This window comes from Petaurus breviceps, unplaced genomic scaffold (assembly GCF_028583685.1).
Source record: "Petaurus breviceps papuanus isolate PSGF00001 unplaced genomic scaffold, PetGlider_PUasm1.0 90775, whole genome shotgun sequence".
In the NCBI taxonomy this organism is placed as follows: Eukaryota; Metazoa; Chordata; class Mammalia; order Diprotodontia; family Petauridae; genus Petaurus; species Petaurus breviceps.
Window position 1 is genome coordinate 16111505 of NW_027187342.1, and position 27328 is coordinate 16138832.

A 27328-nucleotide genomic window follows, 5' to 3' on the forward strand; every position below is an offset into this window, starting at 1 on the left:
GGATCACAGAAATAAAAAGCCGAACAGTGGATCTTGGGGATGTTATTTCTTAGTAGAATTAGCATAACCCTGCACATCAGAATATTAAAATTTAACAAGGATTTCAAACTGTCCTCGTATCATCAGCAGAGTCATGTCACTGACTTTTTTTTTATTGGTCCAGCAGGCTAGGTGTAATTGTATCAATATTTTAGTGTTTGATGCATATGGCCTGTGATACATAGCTTGCATAAATGAAAGCACCAATATTCAATTGCCAATGAAATAATCACACACTCTAGATCTTTATTATATCATGCATTATTTAATTACAATAATCAGAACCCTTTCCAAGGTAAAACAAGATTAAAAAGGGTTTGTTTTATTGGATCTATATATTTGATTTAAACTTTACATGTTAGCTTTACATTAAGAATTTATAAAGCATCAATTCAAATGGTGATATTACAAGAGTTTATTCCTTTTGTAATTAGTGCAGTACTCTTAAAGTACTCTGGCTACGAGAGATAATATTTCAGTATTTTAATGAGCTTTTTAAGTATAATTGATGTAACAATCATTGAATTACACATTTCTACCTGAAGAATAATGAAGGAAACATTTTAATGAGAAATTTAATCATTATTAGCAAATGATCTACCAAACTGCCATTTGCTGACATTTAAAAGCTTAATAGCAGAAAACGGTTATTTTCCAATGTCTGTGTCAACACCAGTAGTGATTACTTCTAGGTAACTCTGATTTTCTGGGTTAACTTTCAGCCTTGCAGCAGTTCATTTGTAAATTTAAGAAAAACTTTCTTTAACCCATAGTTGTCAGCTCCTTCCAGAAACTATGGGGCTTGACACTTAGAGTGCTAATTTAAATAAATTAGCCCTTTTTCCAGCCTTCAGCAGTTTTCAGAATAAAAGGGCCCTTTCCTGTGAGTATTCATGCTTGCATCAGCTTGATTCTGATGAATGCCCTGCAAGCTCCCTGATAGCACCTCAGACAGAGAGATCTTAGAATGATGTCAACAAGGGCTTCTGAAGTTTCCCTACTGAAAGGGCTTCGGCATCCATCTGTGGACACATGGCTCATAGTTACCTAAGTGCGTAGCTTGTCAACTTCTGGAGTCATTTCATCATTGGATTTGAGGTAACCTCCATGTCTATAGGGAGAAAGAAGGGAGGGGTGAAGAAAGAGAAAACGTGAATCTTCACCACCCTCTTAAATATGATGTGAACACTCAGAATAACAACTAATTAATACTATGTAAACAGGATTTGACCAACTATTTATAGAAGAGAAAATGAGCAAAGAAACTAAGCATTATGTGTGAACTGGGAAGAAACAGGGAGAAATTTGAATCAGCATATACAGCTTGGAGAGGTAGGAGTAGATAAGAGATATAAACCCAGTCACAGAATAAGGATAAGAGTTTAAGCAATACTTTTTACATGCAAATTAACAAGTCACATTACTTCTCAGTACTCTGGTAAAACTGTTGAGAATTATATATTTCAGAATGGCAGATACCAATTTGCTTTTTTAAGGGGAATTTTCTTATTGGTAATTTCATACATGAATGAAACCACAGAAAATCAACACACATACATACATGTATGTATATGTATATACATATATAATATATACAGCACAAGTATAGGTATGTGTATATAAATATATCTACATATATGTGTATGTATGTATGCATTTTGTTGTTGTTGTTCAGTCATGTCTGACTCTTCATGATCCTTTTGGAGTTTTCTTGGGAAAGATACTGGAGTGATTTTCCATTTCCTTCTCTAGCTCATTTTATAGATGAAGAAACTGAGACAGACAGGATATGTGACTTGCCCAGGGTCACACAGCTAGTAAATTGCTGAGACCAGATTTGAACTCAGAAAGATGAGTTTTCCTAACTCCAGGTTAGATATATACATATATGTCATTTGATATACTATCTTAAAGGAGAGATGTGATGTGGTCATGTAGGCTTTACTAATTTTGTACTATCAGAGGTAACATCTTTGTAGTGAAAGGTGAGGCCAAGAAACAACTGATTTGGTAATTTTGCTTTTTATTTAGAACTATGGGGTAATGGCCAACATGCCAGCCAAAAGTCTGGATCATTTTTATTGGATTATCATTTAAAACTGATTCAGAACTTTTTCGTATCTTGAACTAGTAAGAAATCTTACTATAAATTGTGTTGTGTGAATCTCTTATTCAAGTTATAACAGTAGTGCATCCATTGCCTAATGGGAGGACATGAATTGATGCAAAATGAAATACCAATGACTATTACAACGTAAATGGAAAGAAAGAATAACAATAACAAAACTGAACATTGTGGAATTATAATGACCAATCTTAGTTCCAAAGAAGAGATGGGAAAAAACAAACCCCTCCTTCTTTGCACAAATGTTGCATATACTGCAATATTTTATTGAAGCATTGATTAATTTTCCTAAATTTTTGTTCTTGTCATTGCTATTTTGAGACTAGGTCTCCCTATCTTTCCCAGTCTGGAAGGACAGCAGCCACTAACAGGTCAGACCTGATCTCCATGGAGTCTTTGGTCTGCTCTGTGTCCAATCTGATCTGATTGACTTCTCCCTAGGCAGTCTGTCCTTCTCCCAGAGGCTCATGATAGTGGTATTGTACTTAGCAAGAATACCCAACTGGCTTTAGCTCTCCTGCAGCTCAGAAGTCCTACCCACTACACTAGCCTTTGGCTCCCTGGTAGCAGGGATTATAGGCCTGGCACTACTAGCTTGGCCACTGCACTTTTTTTTTAAATTTTTCCTCCCCCTCTCCTTTTTATTCTTTATAATAGGAGATATCTCTCTGAGAAAGAGAGAAGGGAAGGAACTATAGATATATCAATACATACATATATATGTATGTATACATATAGATATTTCTATATATATGAAAATTAATATGATATAAAAACAAAAGATAGTAATAAAAATTTAAACAAAGAACATCTTTAAAGATCATATCTCATATAAGATATAATTAAGATCCCTGATAGATTTGAATAACATCTATAATATTTTCCCACAACATGATCACAGAATTAAGGAATTCCATAATTGAAAGGGACCTCGACCTCAGAGATTATCTAGTCCAGGTGGTTCATAAGGATCCATGAACAGTTTTAATGAGGTCTCTCAACTTAGATGGGAAAAAATTATATTTTTATTTTCACTATCCTTTGGCTTCCTTTGAAATCCCATGTATTTTAGGTTATGCATTTAAAATATTATTCTGAGAAAGGATCCATAGGCTTCACCAGACAGTGAATAATGATGTCTATGAAGCAAAAAAGTTAAGAATCCCAGTATAGTCCAACCAGTATCTGAATAAAAAATTATATAAACACAGCATCCTATATAAAAATTGCCATTTGTATTCTGCTTTAAGATCTCAAGTGAGTAGATACTTTCAAGTCTCCTAAAGCATACCATTACACTTATGGATAACTCTGATTCTTAAAAAGTTTTTCTTTATATCAAATCTCAATCTGTCTTTTTGAAAATTCCACCCATTGTTCCTTGTTCTTCCCTCTGAGTCCAAGCAGAAAAAAACTCTTCTACCACACAGCCCTTCAAATATTTAAAAAGTCGTTCTACTACTCCCCCCTCCAACATACATTCTCTCTCTCTCTCTCTCTCTCTCTCTCTCTCTCTCACTTCCTACCTCCCCCCCCCCCACACACACACTCTCTCTCTCTCTCTCTCTCTCTCTCTCTCTCTCTCTCTCTCTCTCGTGCGCGCATGCGCACGCACACACACACACACACACACACACACACACACTTCTTCCACAGGCTAAACCTGTCCAATTCCTTCAATATCTTCTTATATGGTATAATCTCCAGACTTTTCACCATCCTGGTCACAAGTTCTCTAGATGTCCTCCATTTTTTCATCAGACATTTCTAAAACATCCCCATGTGCATAAAACTACATTACATGTTATGTTATGAACAAAAAACAAGAATCCCTGCAATCAAGGAACTTAATTAAGATTGACCTTTCTAACAAGTGGCACGCAGAACTGAACACAGTACTTCCTATGTGGTCTGTCCAGGGCAAAGTACAGTCAGAATATTATCTCTCTGTTCCTGATTATGTTTGTTCTCATAATTCAGCCTAAGGTCACATTGGCTTTTAGACCCGCCTTATCATAGTTGATATTGAACTTGCAGTCTAACAAGGCCACCAGATCTTTTTTCATATAAACTGCTATCTAACCACTCTTCCCTTACATTGTACTTGGGTTCAAAAAACAAAAACAAAGAAAAAATGTCACAAGACTTGACATTTATCTTTATTTTCCTAGATTTTTTCCCAGTGTTCTAGCTTTCCAAAAATCTTCTCAGGCCCTGATTCCATTACCCAGTATTTTAGCTACTCTTCCCACTTGGGCAAATTCTATGCCTATTTATGCCTTTGTCCAAGCTGCTGATAAAAATATTAAATATCAGAATGCTCAGAACAGACCGTTTGGACACTTGACCACAGACCTCCTTCAAGATGATAACAAACAATTAGTGACTCTTTGGATATGACCATTTAATCAGTTCCCAATCCACCAATAACTAGATTATTATTTAACCCACATCCCCATGTCTTGTCTAAAAGAACAGCCTGAGAAACTATGTCAAATGCTTTGGTAAAATCGAGGTCAAAAGTATCTCCAAAATTCCCTGGATTTACCAATATAGTACTCAGGTCAAAAAAGACGGGAATGGCATGACCCATTCTTTTTTTTTTCTTGCATTTTGGAGGGCAGCTGGGGTTAAGTGACTTGCCCAAGGTCACCCAGCTAGTTTTTGTGTTAAGCCGGATTTGAACTCAGGTCATCCTGACTCCAAGTCCAATGCCCTATTCACTGTGCCACCTAGCCTCCCCAACATGACCCATTCCTGATGAAGCAATTCAAATCTTTATCAATCACCACATGATGAAGCAATGCAAATCTTTATCAATCACCACATGATGAAGCAATGCATTCTTGGAGATTCTCGAATGATAATTTCCATTTTTGTATATCAAGCACCTATCATGGTGCATGGACCTAGGCAACACTTTAACTGTTGTCTGATTAATGTCACTAGTTGGCACTGGTTGACTAACTGGTTGTCAGATTAATGCCAATACTTCAGTTCTTCTGTGCATAGGAGAATACAAAGTAAGAGAAAGACTGAGCGAATGATTGGTAAAGAGAGTAAAAAGACTAGACTGGAGCAGTAGCTTTATTCAGAGCATTTCAAGAACCTCGAGAACATTTTTGCTCAGATTTTTTTTAAGAGAAAGATGGGAGCAGTAAAAGAAGGTATTAAAATAAAAATTAGAATACAGGGAATTCTAGGAAGTCAACAAACTTTTTTCTTTTTGCATTTTGGAGGGCAATTGGGGTTAAGTGACTTGCCCAAAGTCACATGGCTAGTAATTGTGTCAAGTGTTTGAGATTGGATTTGAATTCAGTTCCTCCTGACTCCAGGGCCAGTGCTCTATTCACTGCGCCACCTAGCTGCCCCAACCAACATTTCTTAAATGTGCCTGGCTCTGTGCTGGGAAATAAATTAAAAAGAGTCCCTGTCCTCAAGGCAGTTACATTCTAATGGGGGAAGACAACATATAAAAAGAAGTTGAAGAGGGAGTTGGGGCATGGTGGAGAAGGAAATTCAGACAGTCAGTAATAGCTGAAGAAAAACGAAGGAATGGCTGTGACTAGCTTGAGTACTTCCTTAAAATGTAGGTTCTGGAAGGAACAAAATATTCATAGTTATAAATATTCAATAATGTTTCTTTACCCCATAACCTCTGCTATATCTAGCATACTAGTATACTAAAGACTCTAATTCCTTAAGTCAGAAAAAAATGCCAATGCTTTTTTTCCAGCATAATATTATTAGATTCACTTAAAGGGTGGGGGCACAAAAATGAAAACCATTACGGTTAATGAGTCTCCCCTACTTCCTGGGTCACCTTTGTTTACAGTTGTGGTGAATGGATAGTTTCCTGGGGGACTCAAACAATCAAAATCACCAGCAAGGGAAAGTTTGCTATTAAAAAGACACAGAAAATTCACATGAGATTTCAAAAAAAGCCCAATAAGGTATATGTGTTTTTGCAGTTCTATCATTCAACTTAAACTTCTTGGGGTGGGAGCACTGTGAATTTTGAGAAATCTTGTATGAAATTCTGAATAAATGTGATCTCAAATAAAGAGTTTATTTCATTCCAGCAAAGTATTATCAAGATAAATAGCTTAAAAAGAGACAATGAGGTCTTGTGAGATGCGAGTAATTTATCTGTGAAGAACACATGTGAATCTATAGCAATCCAAATACACTGTCAACTTTCCACTTTCTTCCCATATGCCTAACTTTGTTCATACTGTTCCCCTCGTCTTCCTCATTCTGCTCATTTAGTCTTCACTACTGCATCGGTCCTAAATGATTTCTTTCTAATAAAATACTGGAGAAAAAGGAAGGAAGGAAGGAAGGAAGGAAGGAAGGAAGGAAGGAAGGAAGGAAGGAAGGAAGGAAGGAAGGAAGGAAGGAAGGGAGGGAGGGAGGGAGGGAGGAAGGAAGGGAATAAGGAAGGTAGGAAGGGAGTAAGGTAGGGAGGAAGGGAGGAAGGGAGGGAGGGAGGGAGGGAGGGAGGGAGGGAGAGAGGGAAGAAGGTTTAATAAGTATTTACAAAATGCCAAATGATGTGTTAAGTATCAGGACTACAAATACAAAAGCAAAGATAGTCCCTAAAGGAGTTTACCCTCCATTGGGGGAATTATACTCCATGCACAAGATACATATATAGGGGTGGGGGTGGGGTAGTGTGTTTGTGTGTGTGTGTGTGTGTGTGCGCGCGTGTGTGTGTGTGTGATCCAGTGGCAATGGCCATATTGATTGAATTCTGGTTCAGGTGTTAAAAAAGACATATTTGTATGGGGGGGGGGGAGTTGGGTGGATGGGCCACAGGAATAGTCAAGGTATGAAGTGAACCATAGCTAAGTGCAGCTCAATATAGTAAACTATATGAGTCACTTGGTGAATCAGAATGGTACAAGGAGTCTAGGTAAGAATTCTAAAGCTGGGCTAGGTCCTACTAGGTATGGTCTTTGGAAGTGCAGGAGCAGCATGGTGGCCAGGAAGCTGTCTTAGGCATGAAGTGAAGCATTATTTTTATACATTGGTCCTTGTGAAGTACTCACCAAGATGGACAGCATGATCACTTAGATACTTACAGACTATTAGATCCAGAAAGAATTTTAAATTAGGGACTTGGAGAAGATAATTTCCTCGGAGATGAGGAAAATACACCCCAGAGAAGTGAAATAACTAAAATAATTGATCACATTATATTAGCACTTTGTGGTTTATTTTCCTTACTACAAGGGACCTGAATTCCAACCCCAGTCCTGTTTCTTACTATCTTGGATATATCACTTAATCTCTTTGGGGATTATATTCCTCATCGAAAAATGAGGATGAGATGACCTCTAAAGTTCCTTCCAGTGCTAATGTAATGCCAGCTTATACAGCTACACAAATAATGTCTGGTGGTGTTATATTTTCATATGCATGTGCCTTCTTTCCTCAACTAGACTGTGAAGTCCTAGAGGCAAGGGACTGTCTTTCTGCACAGTTAGCATTTGCAGAAAGCAAATATTCACTACCTATAGATGCTGAATGATTGATAGCCATCAGACCTCCTATCATCAATGGGCCCTTGAAGGGAACAACTCAAGCCTCAGCATTAATGAGCTCCCTGCAGGATATCAGCACCCCCAAAATAATTCTCTATAGCCTGCTCTGTGATGGGAAACATCCCACTCAAGGAGAGAAATATGATCTAGAGGGGAATTACAGGGCAGGGAGCTACAGTTCTTCATAATTGGTGTTGGTGGTGACAATACACTCCACCTGGAATTTGCTATGCTGCAACTTAGTCAGCCGTCTAAGGTACAGGGTGCACAGTTGGCAATGCTGAGAGACAAGGGCAGAAAGAAGCTCTGAAGAAAGCACTTATTCACACAGCAAGGCTTAGCCCTATCCCAAATGCACTCTCAGGGCTTGAGGGTAGACTGCCCATTTTGGGAGAAACTAAGTTTCCTGCCCTCCTACCCTCACCCAGAAAACATCTATTCCTTCCAACTTTTTCAATAGTAATATATATTGCTGTTGTTTAATTTACCTAAAGTGAATATGACAAAGTGAGAGGTTGAGGAGTTGCCTAACAAGAAGAATTTGTTCCAATTTTGTTTTTACGTGGAATTAGCTCTAGTAAAAAAAAATTTATTTTTCTTTTGATTGCAAACATTTGGGGGCATTTTGTGAGCTTCTGATTTTTTTTTTTCGGGAAATACCAACCCTGGTCACCTGACCCACTCCAACCTCTTGGTTATGTATTGGGAGAAGTCTACACTAACATTCTCTGCTGATACCTCATTGTGGCTTGGAGATGTACCAGACTTTTCAAATGTGGAAAGTCTGACCAAACTGGAAGACTCAGAAGCAGGCTCTCTGTCTTCAGACAGGCAGCCTAATTGAGCTCAAAGGCATTCATTACCAGATGTTTGGCCCCCAGGTAACATTTTTTAAGACTTGATCTATAGGTTTTGTGATGTGACTTGGGTAGATTGTGTCCCCAACTATGAAATTATGGATCTGTTGAAGAACTAAAGGCTTGAGAAAGTAGAACATGCCAGTTTGGTTAAAAGTCATCCTTCAGATTCCAACTCTATTCTGGCCTCACTGGTCCAATGCTACCTGAAATTCCTTTGTAGATTCTTTTGTACATACTTTTATATTTACATGCTGTCTCTACAAATACTGTAAGCTTCTAGGGAGTATGGATAGTTTCATTCAATGATTCTGCATGCCCAGAGCCTAGCATAGTGTAGGTGTCTGATAAACACTTGTTGCTCAATTAACCTTTTCTCATGTTGGGTAAACAGCAAGCAGAACGTGAGCTGGAGATGAATGCAGTGCTTCTGGATAGCTCTGAAGTCAAAATGCAAATTTTGAACTCAAAGAACTTTTTTTTCTTCCTTTTCCCTCTCAAGCTTGACACATACTACTGTTAATGGATCATAACCTTTAAAACATAAGACAAAGGAGCAATCTTCAAGTATCTGAAGAGCTAACATGGAAGAGGGATCAGACTTTTACTGTTTGCTTCTAGAAGGGCAAATAAAAGTCAATGAATTTACAACTTAAGTCCAATAGGATTGACCTAATTATCCTACAAGTTCCAGGACAACAAATCCCTTGTCAGTTTATAAATTGGGAAGACTATACATAAGGAAACTCTCTAAGCAATTAGCAAAGACCATCACTGAATCCAACATACCCCCCATATTATTCTATTATTCAATTGTTAAACTTCCAAAAAAAGGTAGATTTGGATAAAGATACAGACAGCATGTTGATTGAATTTAGAGATGGGGAAAATATATCACAGACATGATCAATTACAATTGAGTTTCAGGTAACAGTGGACCAATGAACCCTAAACTGCTAAGGATCAGCAAAGGGAATCCTGATACTGGCTTTTAATCAAGGACCATTGACACTCTGGATAGTAGAATTGGCATGAAAAAAATATGGCAGTCTAGAATTTTAGGTCACATTTATCTAGAAATTTAACTGGGTCAAATGTAAAATCTTGCACATGGGTCCAAAAAATCAACTTCACAAGTATAAGATGGGGAGGGTATGACTAGATAGGAATTTGCCTGAAAAAAAGACCTGAGTGTATTAGTGGATTAAAAGCTCAGTAGGACTGAACAATGTGACATGATAGGCAAGAAATCTAATTCAGTCTCAACCTACATTAAGAGAAATACTGCATCCATGACTAGGGACATGATATTCTTGCCATACTCTGGTCATACCATATATACAGTATTGCGTTCAATTCCTGGCATCATATTTTATGAAAGAATAAGTGTCAGGAGGAGAGGAACATGGATAGTAGATTCTCAAATTCATTCAATAGGATGATCACTTGAAGGAACTAAAGTAATTTTTACCTTTGGATAAAAGTAGACACAGGGGAAGGGAATTCTCTTAAAGTATTTTGGAGTTTCTCATTTAAAAAAAGTAATTGTCTGGTTCTGCTAGGCACAAATGGAAGAAAGAAAGATGGTCTAAGGTCCCTTCTAGCTCAAGATCTCTGACCACAGGAGTTATGCAGATTCTAAGCTAAGTTACTACCACATGTCTAAAATGTTTTCAGGTATTCACTACCTTCTCACTCGACCCACTGTGATCACTTTACCAAAATTGTTTTCTCAAAGGTAACCAATGATCTACAGTAGGTCTTTGATCAAATCCAGCAGCACTTTTAAATTCTCCACATCTTCTCCTAGATTTTGCTGTATTATTTAGCAGCATTGACAACTAACTCCCTGTATCTGGCCTTTTTTTCTACAAGCCTTGGTTTCTGTGATACCACACAGGATTCATTACTGTGGTTCCCATTTCCTAGACAGTCCCCATCTCTTTTCCCCTCTGCTTCCTGCTCATGCTACCATCAGGTAGGTATTTTTTAAATGTTCCCTTCTTATCTTGCTTCTTGTCCTTCTATATTCATCAGTGAATCAGAATGAAGCAAATCTTTACTTGAATTTATCTCAACCTCTTGCCATCTGTAGACCATGATGGGATTAAGTGGTTAAAAAATAGGAGTTACTATGTACACATTCAGAAGACTACACATTAGCAAACTGTACATGAGTATGCCCAGTGTGGCAATTATTTGATTCTCGTGTCAAGAATAAGTATTAGAAAAAGATTGGAGATGTAAGTTGAAAGTGAAAGGAGCAAAAAAATCATAGGAAGGTTTCAAGCATGGTGCATACTGTTACCATGAAGAAATAGGAGGTTAAGAGGAGGTTGTGGAATTAAGAGAATGTCAACAAATCCTGATTTGGACACAATGCGTTTAAGATGCAGATAAGACATTCAGTAGGTTGTTTGAAAGCACCCTAGACTTAGAATCAGAAAATATTAATGTGTTCATGCTTCTACTATGTGTTTGCTATATGAATGTAGGAAGTTACTCCCTGACCATCAGTTTCCTCATCTACAAATTTGGGCTTTACTAACTTTTTACTCGCTCTGAGAGAGAATACGATGCAATGCATATTGAGTTAATGTTAAAGCCAAGAGTTTCTGGACTAGGCTTCCACATTGGATACATATTGGCTGTGTGATAGTGGGAAAGTTACTTAATATCTCAGTGCCACCAGACAACTCTCTATGTTAAAAAGCAGGTGTAGACTTGCTTTGATAGCTGCAGAAACTCAGCAAAAGTTACTTTCATCAATAAAAATCATAGGTCTAGTCTAAAAACAAAAGTAATTGTTCTGTTTTCCTATGTACCTTACAGGAAAATACTTTGGAATTGCAATAGTAAATACTATATAAATATGAATTATCATTGAAAATATTTTTCTTATGGTTTCAAGATAGCAAGCACTTAAATGCCTGGAGAATTTGATTTAATTTAATGACACCAAATCTTTAGTTTCAGTGCAACAAACTCTTTCCTGACCCAAACTTTAACTATTTATTGGTTTTCACACCATCCTCTTACAGAGCCAAATTTAGCATAACTTAACTCCATATTGGAAATTGGGCTCCTCTTTGCTCAAGCAAGCAAGCACATATTTAGGCTACTTTGTAAGAGTTTTGTAACCACTGTAATCCCAAAATGTCCTAATAAATAATTTAAGCCTTTCTTTCCCCCATGCCTCCTCAGCCCTTTTGGAATATATCACTAACCTGCCTATAGAAAGAACCAGAATCTTAAACATCTTGTTGGAATCCTGCTTCTAAGAGTAAGCTATAGTTCCCCTACCTGCTGCTGATGAATGAACCTGATCAGTTTACTTGTCATTCTCAGAGTCTTTATTTCAGCTACAACAATATCAAATTCAAAATTTCCAAAACAGAATTTCCAATGTTTTTCCCAAAAAAATCTCTTGTCTTCCTTTTGGCTTCCCTGTTTTCATTAAAGTTACCAGCATTCTTCTAGTTCTGCATACATGAAGCCTTAGTCATCTCTTAACTGGTCCCTTTCCCTTACCATCCATATCAAATCAATTGCTAAGATTTATATAGTCACAACAATGAAGAATTACCATATATTACATCTGGCCCACTATAGAGTCTCTGATGGAGGTGTTGGGAGGTGCTGCAAAATTGTATGGTTTGGACTAACCCTTGGTGCCAAACTCAATGGTTAGCAAAATACCTAATCTAAATAATCCTAACTTCTTTTATTAATATTGGGCTCTATCATCAATGAATCTACTATATCTATATGTGTGTGCGTGCATGTGTATATATGTATATATACACATACATATATGCATACATTATATAATCACAGATGTATATACACATACACACATGCATATATACATATACCTATGTGTACATATACATGTTTATATACACATATACAAATAATTTTATTGCTATTAAATTATTTTAGTTATGTCACCCCATTTGGGGTTTTCTTAGCAAAGATATTCAAGTGGTTTGCAATTTCCTTCTCCAGCTCATTTTTACATATGAGGAAACTGAAGCAAACAGTGCTAAGTGATTTGCCCAATTTCACACAGCTAGTATCTGAGACCAGATTTGAACTCAAGTCTTCCTAACTCCAGGACCAGGGATCTATCTATTATGCCACTTAACCTATATTTATCTTCTGTAACTATACTAATTATGTATATATATAATATTTATTATAATTATATATTTACTTAAACTATTTTATATCTATGTATATTTTCTTCTGTACTTTTACTCAATAACTTGAATAGTACCACTGAACCAATGGTCCAATTCCCAGTTACATGTCGATGACTCCTTGACCTATATGTCTAGTTCTAGTCTCTCTCCTGCACTTTAGTCCCACATCATCCACTACTTTCTATATCATCTGAACTGTATATCCCAAACAGTAGGCATATCAAACTCAACATGTCCAAACAGAACTCATTATCTTTCCCTGCAAACCTACTACTCTTCTGAATTTTCCCAGTGCAGTTTAAGTTACCTCCTTCTTTCCAGTCTCCCAGGTTTATACCCTTGTTATCATTGCGTAAACTTGTCTCCCTCATTACACATATGCAGTCAGTTATGAAGTCTGGTTTCTTTCTCCACAAGATCTTTTTCATATGCCCCCTCCTCTCTCTTCATATAGCCATCATTGTAGTTCACTCACCACTTCATTCCTAGATTACTTAAATAACCTCCTCTTTGGTCACCCTACCTCATGCCCTTCCCCTCTCCAATATATTTTCCATATAGTTGCCCCAGTTATTTTTCTAAAGTTAAGGTCTGATTATCTTCCCCACCCTCTATAAACACTAGTAGCACCCTATTCCTTCTAGGATCTACTGTTTGATGTTTAAACTTCTTTATAAGCAAGCCTCTTTATATATACATACATACATATACATATATATACATACATATACATATATATACATATACATACATACATATATATATATATATATAGCCTTTTGGAGGGCAATTGGGGTTAAGTAACTTGCCCAAGGTTACACGGCTAGTTTGTGTGTGTGGGTGTGCGTGTGGGTGTGGGTGTTAAGTGTCTGAGGCAGGAGCTGAACTTGGGTCCTCCTCACTCCAGGGCTGGTGCTTTACTCATTGCACCACCTAGCCGTCCCCTTCTTCCTATCTTTCTGGTTTCCTAACACATTACTCTTCTCTACACATTTTATGATGCAGACATACTGGCTTGCCTAATTCCAAGTATTTGCATTAACTATTTTCTTTGCCTACAAGTTATTTCTACCTCACCTCCCTCCTCTTAGAATCACTGATTTCCCTTAATATTCAACACAAGCACCATTTCCTATGGGACATCTTTTGTGTTCCCCCAGTTGTAAGCATATTCTCTTCCAAAATGATTTTGCATTCATTATCTACAGTTGCCCTTTCCAGATTGCAACTTCCCCATCACGGCTTCAATATATTGTGGCCTGGCATAAGAAACCAAATGAGACTTTGGGGGGAGTTTTGTGGAACCTGCAGATGACACATAAAGGCCAGCAGACAACATAGAAAAAATTTAGAAACTCAGAAATGTGTAAAATATGTGGTTAGTATTATATATTATTCACAAATTTTATCTTTTAATACCATAATAATTCAGACTTCTTCTCTGGTACAAAGGGAGGGCCAAAAAATTTTACACGGATTTTCAAGATCATGGGTGCCACCCTCCTAATCCTCATGATGTGAAAGGGATAGCTGTATGTGATTAAACATGTATATAGATATACCACTTCCTGGACTTTTCCAGATCTCCTATCTCTACTGAAGCCATTTTCTCTCTTCCTGCCTACTGGAAGATTTAACTCTATCTCCTGGAACCACTCCTGTCCTTTAGTGTCCAGATTTGGCCTAATCTTGCTTGATTACAGACCTTTTCAGCACTTCCTGAATGTCTACCTGTGTCGTTTCCCCTCTTTCAAGGTCTTCTTTATACGTTGCAAGAAATAGAATTTAATTAGGATGTAAGCTCCTTGAGGGCAGAGATATCTAGCATGTCTTTTATTTGTATCCCAAATTTTTAGAACAAAAGTAAGCATTTAGCAAGGAACAGGTAGGTGATGCAGTAGATAGATGGGTCTGAAGTCAGAAACACCTGACTCCAAATCCAGCCTCAGCCACTTAGTAGCTGCGTGACCCTGGACAAGTCACTTTCATCTGTTTGCCTCAGTTTCTTCACCTTCAAAATGAGCTAGAGAATGTACTTATAGAAATATATATATATATATATACACACTCCGGTATATTTGCCAAGAAAACCCCAAATGGGGTCATAAAGAGTAGGACATGACTAAAATGACTGAATAACAAAAAAATAATTTAATAAATGTTCTATCCATCTACCTATCATTTATCTCTTCACCTATTTAAACTCCCTGTCTGTATGTCTTCGAAAATGTTCTATTTTTTTGCTAGAATATAAACTTCTTGGGGTGGCTAGGTGGCACAGTGAATAGAGCGCTGGCCCTGCAGTCAGAAGGACCTGAGTTCAAATCCAGCCTCAGACACTTGACATACTTACTAGCCGTGTGACCTTGGGCAAGTCACTTAACCCCAATTAACCTGCTTTCCCCCCTCCAAAAAAGAAAACAAAAACTAAAAAACAGAATATAAACTTCTTTAGGGCAGGGACTGTTTTATTTTTGTTTTGGTATGCTTACCACTTAGCATAAATCCCAACAGATGGCAAGTGCTTAGGAAATTCTGATTGATTGATTTTTTAACCTGTACCACTTATTAAGGAAAGCAAGTGTAATTAATTATTAATTTATTACATTATTAACTAAATTAATAATTATATTATTATATTTGTATATTATCTTATATTACTACTTAATTATTAATTTCAACCTAATCACAGTATGAAGAAATGGCTTCACTTAACATTGTAAGGTACATTGCACTAACATATAGACATCTTTAATGAAAACCTCTATTTCTCCAGATTGTCAGTTATTAACCTGTACTCAGGAACAGATCAGAAAGACCAAAAGAAGTCCGGGCTTCTAGGTCCAGAAACTACAATCTCACTTAAGTTAGAAGGTCTCCCATTGCTATATAAAGCCACTGAAATTCACCTTTGCTACTGGAGGGAAAAGTGACAGATAGAAAAAAAAAATCTTCTTTTCCTCTTTTCAAGTTCCAAGGGAAGGAAAGTCTGGAAATATGGGTTCAATTAAAAAAAAGAAAAAACAAAAACATGAAACCATTTCCATACTCACTTTTATAGGCCCCAGATGAGGAAGATCACTCAAACAAGAGTCTTGATTCTCATTAATTATCTGTGATTCAACCTCAGTACCTGGGGACCAGTCAGAAAATCCCTGTATTATCCTTGCATTCCCCAGGTCGTAAATATAGTTCCATGGGAGGTATTCCTTTCTAACAAAAGTCTATGCATTGTAGTCTCATCAAGTTGACCAAGGAACTCATGAAAGTGAACAAGAGTTATCCTGATCACCACAGCAATGAATGCATTTCCTAGATTAAGAAGTCAACATGACAAACTGAATGTTGGACATGGAGTCATGGAGAACTGGCTCAAATCCTACTTCTGATATTAGTTTTGTGACCATGAGTAACTAATCACTTTGGAGCCTTTACTTCTTTTTCTGTAAAATGGGGCAATAATTATAATACTTCCCACCCCCACCTCTCCAATCATGGAGATATTATGAAGTTAAATGTCTGGAAAGCACTTTAGGTCTGGCCTTGGAGATAGGAAGACATGGGCTCAAGCCTTGCCTCTGATATGTACTAGCTTTATAGCATATCCAAGCACAAGTTATTGAACCCAATGATCATAGGCAATTCTCTAAAGCTCAGTCACAGGCAAGTTAGCATAATTGCATTTTTGGAGGGAATTTCTACCCTGAAAGTTTCCAATGTCTAATAAGAATCAATAAGCATTTGTTAACCACCAACTATGAAATAACAGATCTTACCCAGGGGTGGGGTGGGGAGAGTGGGCTCTAAGTACTGAATTTATGTGAACTCATGAAATTTGGAATGGCTTTTTCACTAGAAACCTAACAGGGCTTGATGTTACCTGGTAAAGTATTCTCTGTTTATATCTACCCTTTGAGACTTACATAGTACCCCTTGCCTCACTAAGAGAGAGGATTGAAAGAACTGGATATTTATGGTCTGCAAGAGTTAATCCCCCTATAAAAAAAAGTGAATTATTTACCCTTTTTTTTTTCTTCTCTCAGCGGAGAGATCTAACCCAAGATATTTGACAATCCTATCAACCTCCATTAGCACTAACCGAAGGAAGCACAGGCCATTGAGAACAGTTATAGTTCATAATAACATTCAGGAATGCAAACATTAGAAACTCACAAAGGTGGTTAGGGAGGGGGGGACCCCTTTGAAAGTGGGGCATGTGACTAATTCTTTACTCTAATGAAACCATAATCACCAAAATAAGCTCTTCAATGAAGCTCTGGTGACATACGAGTCAGCATGTATGGCATGTACAAAGGTGAGTAATAAAAGAGAACAAAACGAGCAAAAATACATCAAAACGGACGAAAATTATGTGTTTTCATTGTTAAGAGATGTAGTGAAATTCTCATCTGGTGAATTCCAATTCAGCATTTCTTTGATATATCTTTTATAATTTTCACTCTAATTATAATGAAAATCATTTTTCAATGTAATTTTGTAATAAAAATGTTTCCTTATTTCTCATTACCTAAGAACATGATTCTGTACAGTTCCTGAGTATGCTTACAATGTGTATGCTGGAGCTTCTCTTTCTTCCCATTTAATCTCTTCATAGTCTACAGATGTCAAGAGGTTCAGATTAAGCTTGTTAAAGATCGACTTCACTCTAACTCACTGATGATTATTTATTTAGCAGTTTTATGTAACCCTGTCATTGATAAGCACTCTATTAATTTGCCGAGGGACAAATCAACACTAGTTATTTTTCTACTGGCTATTAGACTCAGTGCCGCTGTTTGTTACAAACCACTTGCCAGTTAATTATAAATTATGGGTCCTCTTTGCCTATATTAATTGATATCTCCTCTGCCTTTGTAATACTAGACAAATAAATTGAAGGCAAGATTTATTAAGCACTGTATGTCTTGTGTCTCTTGATCAGTATTCTTTACCTTTTTTTAAACAATTATCCTTGTTTATACAGATCCAACAGAAAGATACATTAGGGAACTAATCTTTGGGGTGTTTAGCAGAAGAGAAAAGAGAGATTGAATGGTTCCTACAAATTTATTTAAAGTGACCCTCAATTTGCTGTAGGTAGTTCTTAAAAGCTAATTTTGACTTTCTCCCTACATCCAGATGATGGCAGCTTCCCAGTTCCTCAAAAGCTAATGCATACCTACTTTTAAAGGGTATACATGCAGTTTGGAGAAGATAAACAGACATGAAGAGTGGATATATAGCACAAATTTATATCATTCCTCCCCATGCTATATCCAAACTGCCTTTCTCCCCTCCAACCTATTGTATATACTTCATGTCTATTACATATGCTATTACATGCACACAAAGGCCTTTTTTTAAATGGTTTTTCATTTTTAAAACCTGTAGTTGTAACGTGTAGCGACAGAACAATAACCAGTAGCCATTTTTAATTTTTAGAAGCATGAATTATAGACGGCAATTGCATGCTCAGCTCCACTTAGGAGCGATCTCAAGCCACAGGAAGTGCACCCTTTCACTTGCATCCCACAAAGAAAGCTAGTCAGAATTTAGGCCAGGCGGGAAGAAGAAAACATTGGACAAAAGAGATTCAATTCTTTTGCTCCCTGGACAGCGCCAAGCATGAGTGATGGCAAATTTAATAGGGAGATTTACCACTGAGGGTCATTGGAATAAATCCCCATTTCAAAGCATCTCAGTCCCAGGCTATCTCCTGACAGATACAGGCTTCCCAAACTCTAATTCTGTATCATTTCTCTGGGTACTTGTCAGTTTGAGTACTGGTTGTTTTCATGGGATCTTGGATCCCCAATAATGCCCTACTTGACATAAATCCAGTAAATGGACAGTGAGCTCTGATTGGCGAATCCCCAGCCCCAGCCCCACAAGAAGTTCTCTGGAGAAAAGAGAGAGTAAAATAACCAAATGGATATGCTTGTTTGCAACTCGGAAACACTGACCCCAATGGAGCATTTAGAAGCACCTGAATCAGAATCTACAGGCAGTCCTTATTGTGGTTAGGACAGGAAACTCATTGTATCATAATGATTGTATAATTAATAATAATAAAAAATAATAAAACAATTAATAATTGTATCAAGACCCTGAGCGTATAGGTAGTTAAAATCCCAAGCATGCCGTTCTCCCTTGTGCAGGGATCTCCTTTGGACTGAGTTCTTCTCTTGGAGGGAAAAGGAATAAGCATTCATATAGTGCCTACTATGTGCCAAGCTCTGTGTGAGACACTTCTTTAATGATTACCTCATTTGATCCTAACAACAACCTGTGGGGTAGAAGATTTTGTCATTACCCCTATTTTACAGGTGAGGAATCTGAGGCAAATAGAGGTTAAGAGATTCTCTAAGGGTCACATAGCTAATAAGTATCCAACATTCTATCCACCGGGCCATCAGTTGCCTCCATCCAGTGTGAAATCCTTGACCAACAGATGTGAGCCCTGCAGAAAGCATCAACAGAATTCCACTATTTAAGGACTGATTATTTCATTCAATCTGCAGATTACTCAGGCTCTGAGCTCCATCTTATACTCAGATGCTATCCTTTAAGTATCTCATTGATTGGTAGGACTGCTCTGAGATTTGGAATAGGGTCAAGGAAAATTCAATTTAATTCAATAAACATTTAAGTGTCTCCGCAAGTACTGTGCTAGGTACAAAACAGGAAGCAAATTTTAAATTGTTAGTTTGTCTGGATCAAATGAATTATGTTTGGATTATTTGGGGATTTTAGTTTTCCATGTCATCCTTGGTTCCAATATTAGTAATCAAATGTTGACAGTAATGATCAATACATTCAATTATTACCACACTAGGTCTTTCTATAATCCTTCCTAAATGACTAATAGGATTACCTCTGTTCCCCTTGAAATTACCTCTGTTCCAACACTGAACAAAGAGACAAATACTTTTTAATAAGATCTACTAATAACCAGATAGCAATCCCCCAACGAAGAGACCAGGCACAATGCCCTCACATACATGAAGCTCTTTTGAGTACAAAGTTCAGATCACTTTATAACTTTAGGGAATCATAGGACAAGTTTCACAGCTGGAAATTGCTCTCACATGTCAGCATATTTGATCCTCAGGATAACTCTTTAAAGTAGGTGAGTCTTTTATCATTTATATGCATTTATAGATGGAATAGATGTGAAGTAATTAATAGTAGAGGGGATATGATATATTGAAAAATTCTGCCCTAGTCAGGGTACAATTTAAGTACTGCATTTAATTCTTGGTGCCAAATTTTTTGAATAAAAGACATGAAGGGATGTATCTAGAGCAGTGACTCTTACCATTTTGAGAAGGTTGGACCAGACGGCCTCTGAGGACCCTCTCATCTCTAATGCATCATCCTGGGACCTTGGGCACAATACTTCACTTCCCTCACACTCAGTGGTGTTGAATTGCTCTGATTACTAGGGATTTGGAGGTGAAAAGCTTTTTTAAAATAGTTATTTTAATAGTTTTAATTTCTTCACTTCAAAGTTACATGCTCATATATATACATATATATGTCAGAGAAGTGATGGACTAGAAATGAAGACTAAGGTATAGTCTTAGACCTGGCCAATGTCTTGATTTGTCTTCTTAATCTGAAAATTTTTGTTACAAGGGAGGAGGTATAAAAAAAGGCACATCAATAAAATTTATTTTTAAATGCAAGAAAAGAAAAAGGCTTTATAGAATGTCTTGCCCAAGGTCACAAAGCTAGTAAGTGTCAGAGCCCAGACTTGAACCCAAGCTGACTCCTCCATCTATCAATCCATCCATCCAGCAAACAAGCATTTGTTATGTACCTATAAAAATACCAGGGATAACTAGGGTGAGGGACACAAATACAAGGGATGGAACAATCCCTGCTTTCAAACAACTTACATTCTAACAGAGGAGAAAACAAGTACATTTACAAGTTTGTGCAAAATAAAAATAAATGGAAAAATATAAATAAACACAAATATAAATAAACATAAATAAAAATTAGTTGGGAAGGGAATGCACAAGCAGTTGTGAGGAGTGGGACAGAACAGGAAATTTTCTTGTGGAAAGCACATATGAGTTATCTATACTGTGGTGGACAAAACCTCAGTTGAAGTCTGGAAGTCTTCTGTGGCCCCTTATAATTCTAAACAGGTTCCAGCAAATGAATAAGGCAAGCATTGTGTAACTAGGGACACTATTGTATTATGGAATCCAAAGCTTTCTACAAGCTGTGATAGTGAATCAATCCCTTAACCTCTCACCTCAAACTTTAAAATGTTTTTCATGTTACCTGCACCAACAACCCCACAGGGTGGTTGTGGGGAGAGTGCTTTACAATTTCTAAAATATCACATAATAAGCTCAGGAATAATTAAGATCCATAGGGTGCTTTGGAGAGCAAATGGACAGTTTCAGGTTAGGAAAGCAACATCTAGGCTGTTGAAGATCTGAGTTCAAATTAAACCTTAGACACCAGGTGGGAGAGTTATTTCACGTCTGTTTCCTCATCTATAGAATGGGGGCACCTACCTCTCAAGGTTGTTATAAAGATCAAATGGGATAATGATTATAAAATAATCGGCACAGTCCCTGGGCCATATGAAATACTACATATATGTTGATTGTTTATTATTATTATTATTTCATTATTATCATCAGCTGTAGTCTGTCTGCATGAGGCCAAAATAAAACATCTCCAGTTTTCCTGGTTCATTCAATTAATGTTGCAATTGTTGCTGAGTCACATCCAACTCTTTGTAATCACATTTGAAATAGTTTGATATTTTCCTCTCCAGCTCATTTTATAGATGAGGAAACTGAGGCAAACAGGGCTAGCTGACTTGCCCAGAGTCACACAACCCTGTCTGAGGGCAGATTTGAACTCAGATCTTCCTGACTTTAGGCTCTCCCTGTAGAGCTTCTTCTTTACTCTCTCCACTGTACCACCTGGCTACTGTTGCTTAATGACCAGATTTTTTTTTCCTCATGTAGACTATATGATACTAGTCATAAATCTCAGGCATATAGCACTCTCACTCTGTAGTGACTGGCCCAGTCATATTAAGGATCATTATGCTTACCGAGTTTTACTTGCTCCTCCTGAGAAATACTCTTTGACTCATAGAGGCGTCTGATCACTCAGGCACTGCCAGCTGAAGGTCTTTGGGTTTACTAATCCCAGATGAATTTCTCATCCCTATAAAGTTTGTTGACCAGAACTCCCTGTCACAGAACTGGAAAAAATGCATTATTAAATATGAGTTAGATAAGATCTGTGTTTATTTAGGAGGAGGTGCAAATTCCTTATTAGACAGAAAACATTCACTTTAAAAACCAACCCTCATTGGATGGGGTTTAGGGTTTGATTGTAGAACACTGAGCAAGTGGGTTCAGGATTTAAGTAACACGACAAACAATTGAAAGAGACAAGTTTGATGAAAAGCTCATTTTGACTGGAAAAATTCTCTTTTTCCCTTTTTAATGAAAAAGTCTAGATAAAAGGCATATAAACTAAACACTGACTGAATGGGGCATTTGAGCTAGAAGATATGCTGTGAAAATATGCATTGTTCAACAGCCATTACTAAATGATAATTTAAGGAGAACTTTTCCCCACCTTAAAAAAATCATGTTTGATCAAGTGATTTCTCTGACAAAGGTGAAAGACCCACCATTTACAGTCATAATAAATACAGGGTTTCTACACCTTGGTTGGGCATTTTAACACTTTTTTGCAGCCGTGTTTAATTAGTGAAGCTGTGATAACTCTTAGTTAAGTACTCCCTGCAGGTTAAGTATTAAGTATACTACCTTTTGACCATCAATTCAAAAAAAATAAGCCAACAAAATCTCCCAGGTATGAATGTCTAAATAATTTCATAGGATCCAGAAAAAGCTTTGAAAGCATGTTTGGCTGTTATAGTAACACTTTCTGTAGAAATACAAAACACCTGACATTCTCTTGGTACCCGCATACTATTATTCCCCTCCTTTAAGTACCTTCCAAATAGAATTCCAAGTTTGGGACATTACCTCTGAGGAGGCTGAAAGGATTGAAGAAAAACCTTTCATTCTCCTAATGATCAGAAAAAGAGGCCTGGACCCAGATATACTGGAATCAATTCAATAAGTGGTTATCATGTACCTACTGGGTGCAAAGCACAGTCTAAAAGCTGGCAATACAAAGATGAAAAATGACATAGTCCTTGCTCCCAGATAAGACATGTACACAAAAAATGAGTCCGTATCAGAAAATTATTAAGAGAATAGGAGAGGGGGCAGCTAGGTGGCACAGTGAATAGAGCACCGGCCCTGGAGTCATGAGGACCTGAGTTCAAATCCAACCTCAGACACTTGACACAATTACCAACTATGTGACTTTGAGCAAGTCACTTAACCCCAATTGCCTTTTAAGAGTATAGGAGAGGTCAAAAAGAGGATCATCGGGGATTCAAAGAGAAAGAGATAAGTTCCTATTGTCAGAGATAGTAATAATACTACTAGAACTACTGATGATGATGATGATGAAGGTGATGAAGATGGTGATGATAAGAATTCTGGAGAGCTAAATAAAAACAATGTACTTGAACCAGGCCATTATCACAGACTGAACTGTTATCTCCCAAACCCCTGAACATAACATTAATTCATAAAAACTTAATTTTTTAAAATAAATGTCAACTTTCTAAATATTTTAAGTTTCTGAGTTACATGGAACAAAACATTTCAAAGCATTATAGCTAGACTGAGAAGATCAAAATCATGTGGGAACAGAAAGCATTACATAGGATCACTCTGGTCCTGTCTACTATTGGCCTTGTACCAAGGAAGCTTTCAGTGAGCCTCAGGAGGCTGAGCTTACAGCCTATGCTTTTATTCAGCTGCAAAAAAGTAGTTACTTTATTGATCTGGGCAAAAGTCCAAAGGGCATTGGATGTAAAGGAGTAATAGCAGGATAGTGACCTTTGCTATATGAAAGGCCCATTGCTATATGAAAGGATGAGAAAAAATGAGGTGATAATAATAATGGCAACATTTACCAATTGGGATCATTCATGTATTTTGTATTTGTATAGAAATAGTGTTGCCATAAAGATTAGAGATGTAAAAGAAAGGGAATGATTGATAGAGAAAAAAAGGACCAAAAAGAGGCAACAGAGACTAGGATCAAGGGCAAAGGGCAATAGGTTATCCTTAACAAGGGGAGCCATTCACGTGCATACAAGCACACAAGCACACACACACACACACACACACACACACACTCATTCTTGCTTTTTTTCCCCCTCCTGTCACAGTAGAAATACACATCCAAACACTCTGACAGGAGGAATGGAAGCAAGAATGAGTGAAGACATAGCGAAAATTTAGGATAAATAAGGAGAATAATTGAGGTTCTATTTGATAGGATTTAGGTTCCTAAAGCAAAAATCAAGCTCACCTTCCAAGAGCGAGGGGCTAGAAGTGAGGATGTAGGTTTTTGAAGAATAAAAAGGGTTTAAAACTGCCAGGTATAGAATAGGTAGTCACTGGTGTCTAACGCCATAGGACCACCATTTTGAAGGATCCCAGTCATGTTTTACTTTACTTTCACCTAGATCAGGGGTAGGGAACCTGCAGCTTCGAGGCCACATGTGACCCTCCAGGTCTTCAAGTGTGGCCCTTTGACTGAATCCAAACTTCACAGAACAATTAAGTTTGGATTCAGTCAAAGGACCATACTTGAGGACCTAGAGGGTCAGAAGTGGTCTCAAGGCTACAGGTTCCCTACCCCTGTGAGACTTTCCCTAGATTGCATGTCTTTCATCTTTCTCCTTGCTTATTACTTCTCTCTTCAAAGGTATCCTTTTTCCTTCTGCTTTTCCTACCCAATCAGCTTTCTAGCACACCTATATATGCTGTCTTCCCCCATTAGAATGTAAGCACCTTGAAGGTAGGGATTGTCTTGCTTGTATTTGTCTCCCTAGCACTGAGTTCCATGCCTGGACCATAACAAACACTTTAATAAATGTGATATATATCTAAAATAAATTAGATCTTTTCAAAATTATATTTAAGGTTTAGCTGAGGTTAAATGGCATGAATTCTTAGTGGATTGATTTAATAGCATTCTGTGACATTATGGCTAATAATTTCCCCCCTTTGGCCTGGATCTTAGCTGTGGCATTCTCAAGATTTTTATTTTTAGAGTTTCTTTTAGAAATTATTTCTATTTCTACTTAGCCCACAGGTTTTCATAGATCTTGACAATTTTTCATTTATGATGTTTTGAAATATAGTATCCAGGCTCTTTTCTTGGTCATAGATTTCAAGTAATCCAATGATTCCTTGCTCACTTTCTCCTTGCCAGTTTTCTAGGGGTGTGTGTGTGTGTGTGTGTGTGTGTGTGTGTGTGTGTGATTTATTACATTATGTTTTACTCATTTCAGTCTTTTGATTTGAATCAATATTTCTTTTTTGCATCATGGAGTGAACCTCTATTTGGTCCATTCTACTTTTCAGGGTGTCAGTTATATTGGTAAAATTCTCCTTTTATGTCTTTTCTCCGGAGCTCTCACTTCACTTACAACATCAGTCAAACACAACTCTTGTTTCATTTTTTCCAGGACTTCCAGTTGTCCTTGTGGGTCTGAGGCTTCCTTATAGATATTATGGAGTGATTTATTTTCTTCTGGGTTTGTGCCTTTGATGTCCCTGACTCCATGATATTTCTTTCTCTATGGTACCTGTCACTAGCTTTACTTATTAAATTGAACCTTTATATTAGTGTAAGTCTTAACCAACTTTTGGAGTTAATGATGGGACCTTGTTTGGGCCTGATCTGTATTATCCAGCATTCCTGTTAGTGCTTTCTCTGGGTATGGAGTACTATGATCTTCAAGGATCTCATGAACAGTCCAGACCAACATCTGCAACCTTTCAATGCCTCCTAAGTTGTCAAATCCAGAGTGAAGGTTAATTGCCTTTGAGGTCTACTGGCTCAGAATGAGGTTTAGCTCTGGGATAGTTGCTGCTGGTTAGCATTCCAGTAGACAGATGCTGGTCTCTCCTGTAAGTTAGCTGGAAGGCTCTACATGTTCATACTGACACAATTCCAGACTCACTAATGGTCTTCACTTCCTGCAATATTACATAGATGCAGGTTTCAGGTCCTAGGCCTGGTCTGCCTAGATCCTAGTTCAGGATCAGAGTGATACAGCTTCCATCTTACACCTATTAGGTGTACCCTATTTCACTATACTAGGGGCAGCAAGGTGGTGCTGTGGATAGAGTGTCAGGCTTGAAGGAAGACTAATTTTTCTCATTTCAATTCTGGCATCAGACACTTACTAGCTGTATGACCCTGGGGAAGTCACTTACCCCTGATTACTTCAGTTCCTTCACATCTGTAAAATGAGCTGCAGAAGAAAATGTCAAACCACTCCAGTATCTTTGCAAAGAAATACTTGAATGGAGTCACAAAGAGTTGGATACAACTGAAATGACTGAACAACAACAACAACATTCCACTATACTGTTAGGGGCTATAGCATAGTACATGTGCTCCAAAGCTCTACACAGACCTTCCTGGCTAGCCTACTCCCAGTGCCCACAGGCACCTAGCTATCTCATTGTATCAACTTGGGCTAGAAAAAGGTGCCCTAGTGTGTTTTATCATAGTATTTCCTGAATACTACTCAGTGTAATATTCTTCTTTGATCTTTGTTGGAGAAATCTGATTTATATCGATTTATCTTCTTTTTACCTTCTTTCCATGTCTTGGTTCTGTGACTTCTTCCTAAAGTACTAAATAGAAAAAGAGCTGAATCAGAGAAAAATGGAAATAGATATTATCCAGGGTTAGACAATGACAAGAAGGAGGGTCAAGGGGTAGCCAAGAAATGGTTAGCCTAATATCTAGATTGGGTAGAGAAGTCAATGAATCTAGAAATTTGTGATCAGGATAAAGGTGAGATTTGGAAGCATTAAGGTGTGTGGAAGATAAAAAAAGATAGGTTGGACTTAGAGATGGGAAATTCAGAATTCAAGATTCCAAATATAAAGCAGTTTCAAATGATGATGTGATTAATGTATGGCCACCCTGGAAAAGGGCTGAAATAAAATGTAAACCATCGTTAGAATTGAGGGAATCAAGGACTAGGGTGCTAAGGGTGGGTCATGAAATCCCAAAAAATAATGTGAGAGAAGGTTCTGAAGCAGAGGAGTGACTGCCAGCCACATGCTGGTAATTGAAGGAGGCAGAAGGTTGACCTCATCATTTGAAATGAATGTTTCAAGGAAGAGCAGATAATCATAGGAAAGTCATGTCTGATGCATAGACTATGCAATGGCACAGAAATTTTACTTGCAATGTATTATGATAATGTGAACAAATGATGATTTCTCATTGCAGGTCTTGTGTTTGATGATTTACTTGACTTCTAGTGATAGAGGTGGGATGGCACAAGGCAGTGTAGGAGATCACTGAAAAACTCATATTCCATCACATTTTTAACACCTCCCATTGCATCTCTCTCTCTCTCTCTCTCTCTCTCTCTCTCTCTCTGTCTCT

The 27328-nt window shown here is 37.5% G+C and overlaps 1 long non-coding RNA gene across 3 annotated transcripts in view; it reads right to left on the minus strand.

Annotated features, from left to right (window-relative positions):
• LOC138146960 (uncharacterized) overlaps window positions 1-27328 on the minus strand; it is a 157316-nt gene that overhangs the window by 60711 nt on the left and 69277 nt on the right. For 2 of the 3 annotated variants that reach the window (XR_011164677.1, XR_011164678.1), the window contains exons 3-4: window positions 21858-22010; window positions 192-1150 (exon numbers count right to left, since the gene is read on the minus strand). This is a non-coding gene — a long non-coding RNA (uncharacterized lncRNA). Of the gene's footprint in view, window positions 1-191; window positions 1151-21857; window positions 22011-27328 lie in introns of those variants that run through there. The other variant, XR_011164679.1, reaches the window with a different exon arrangement.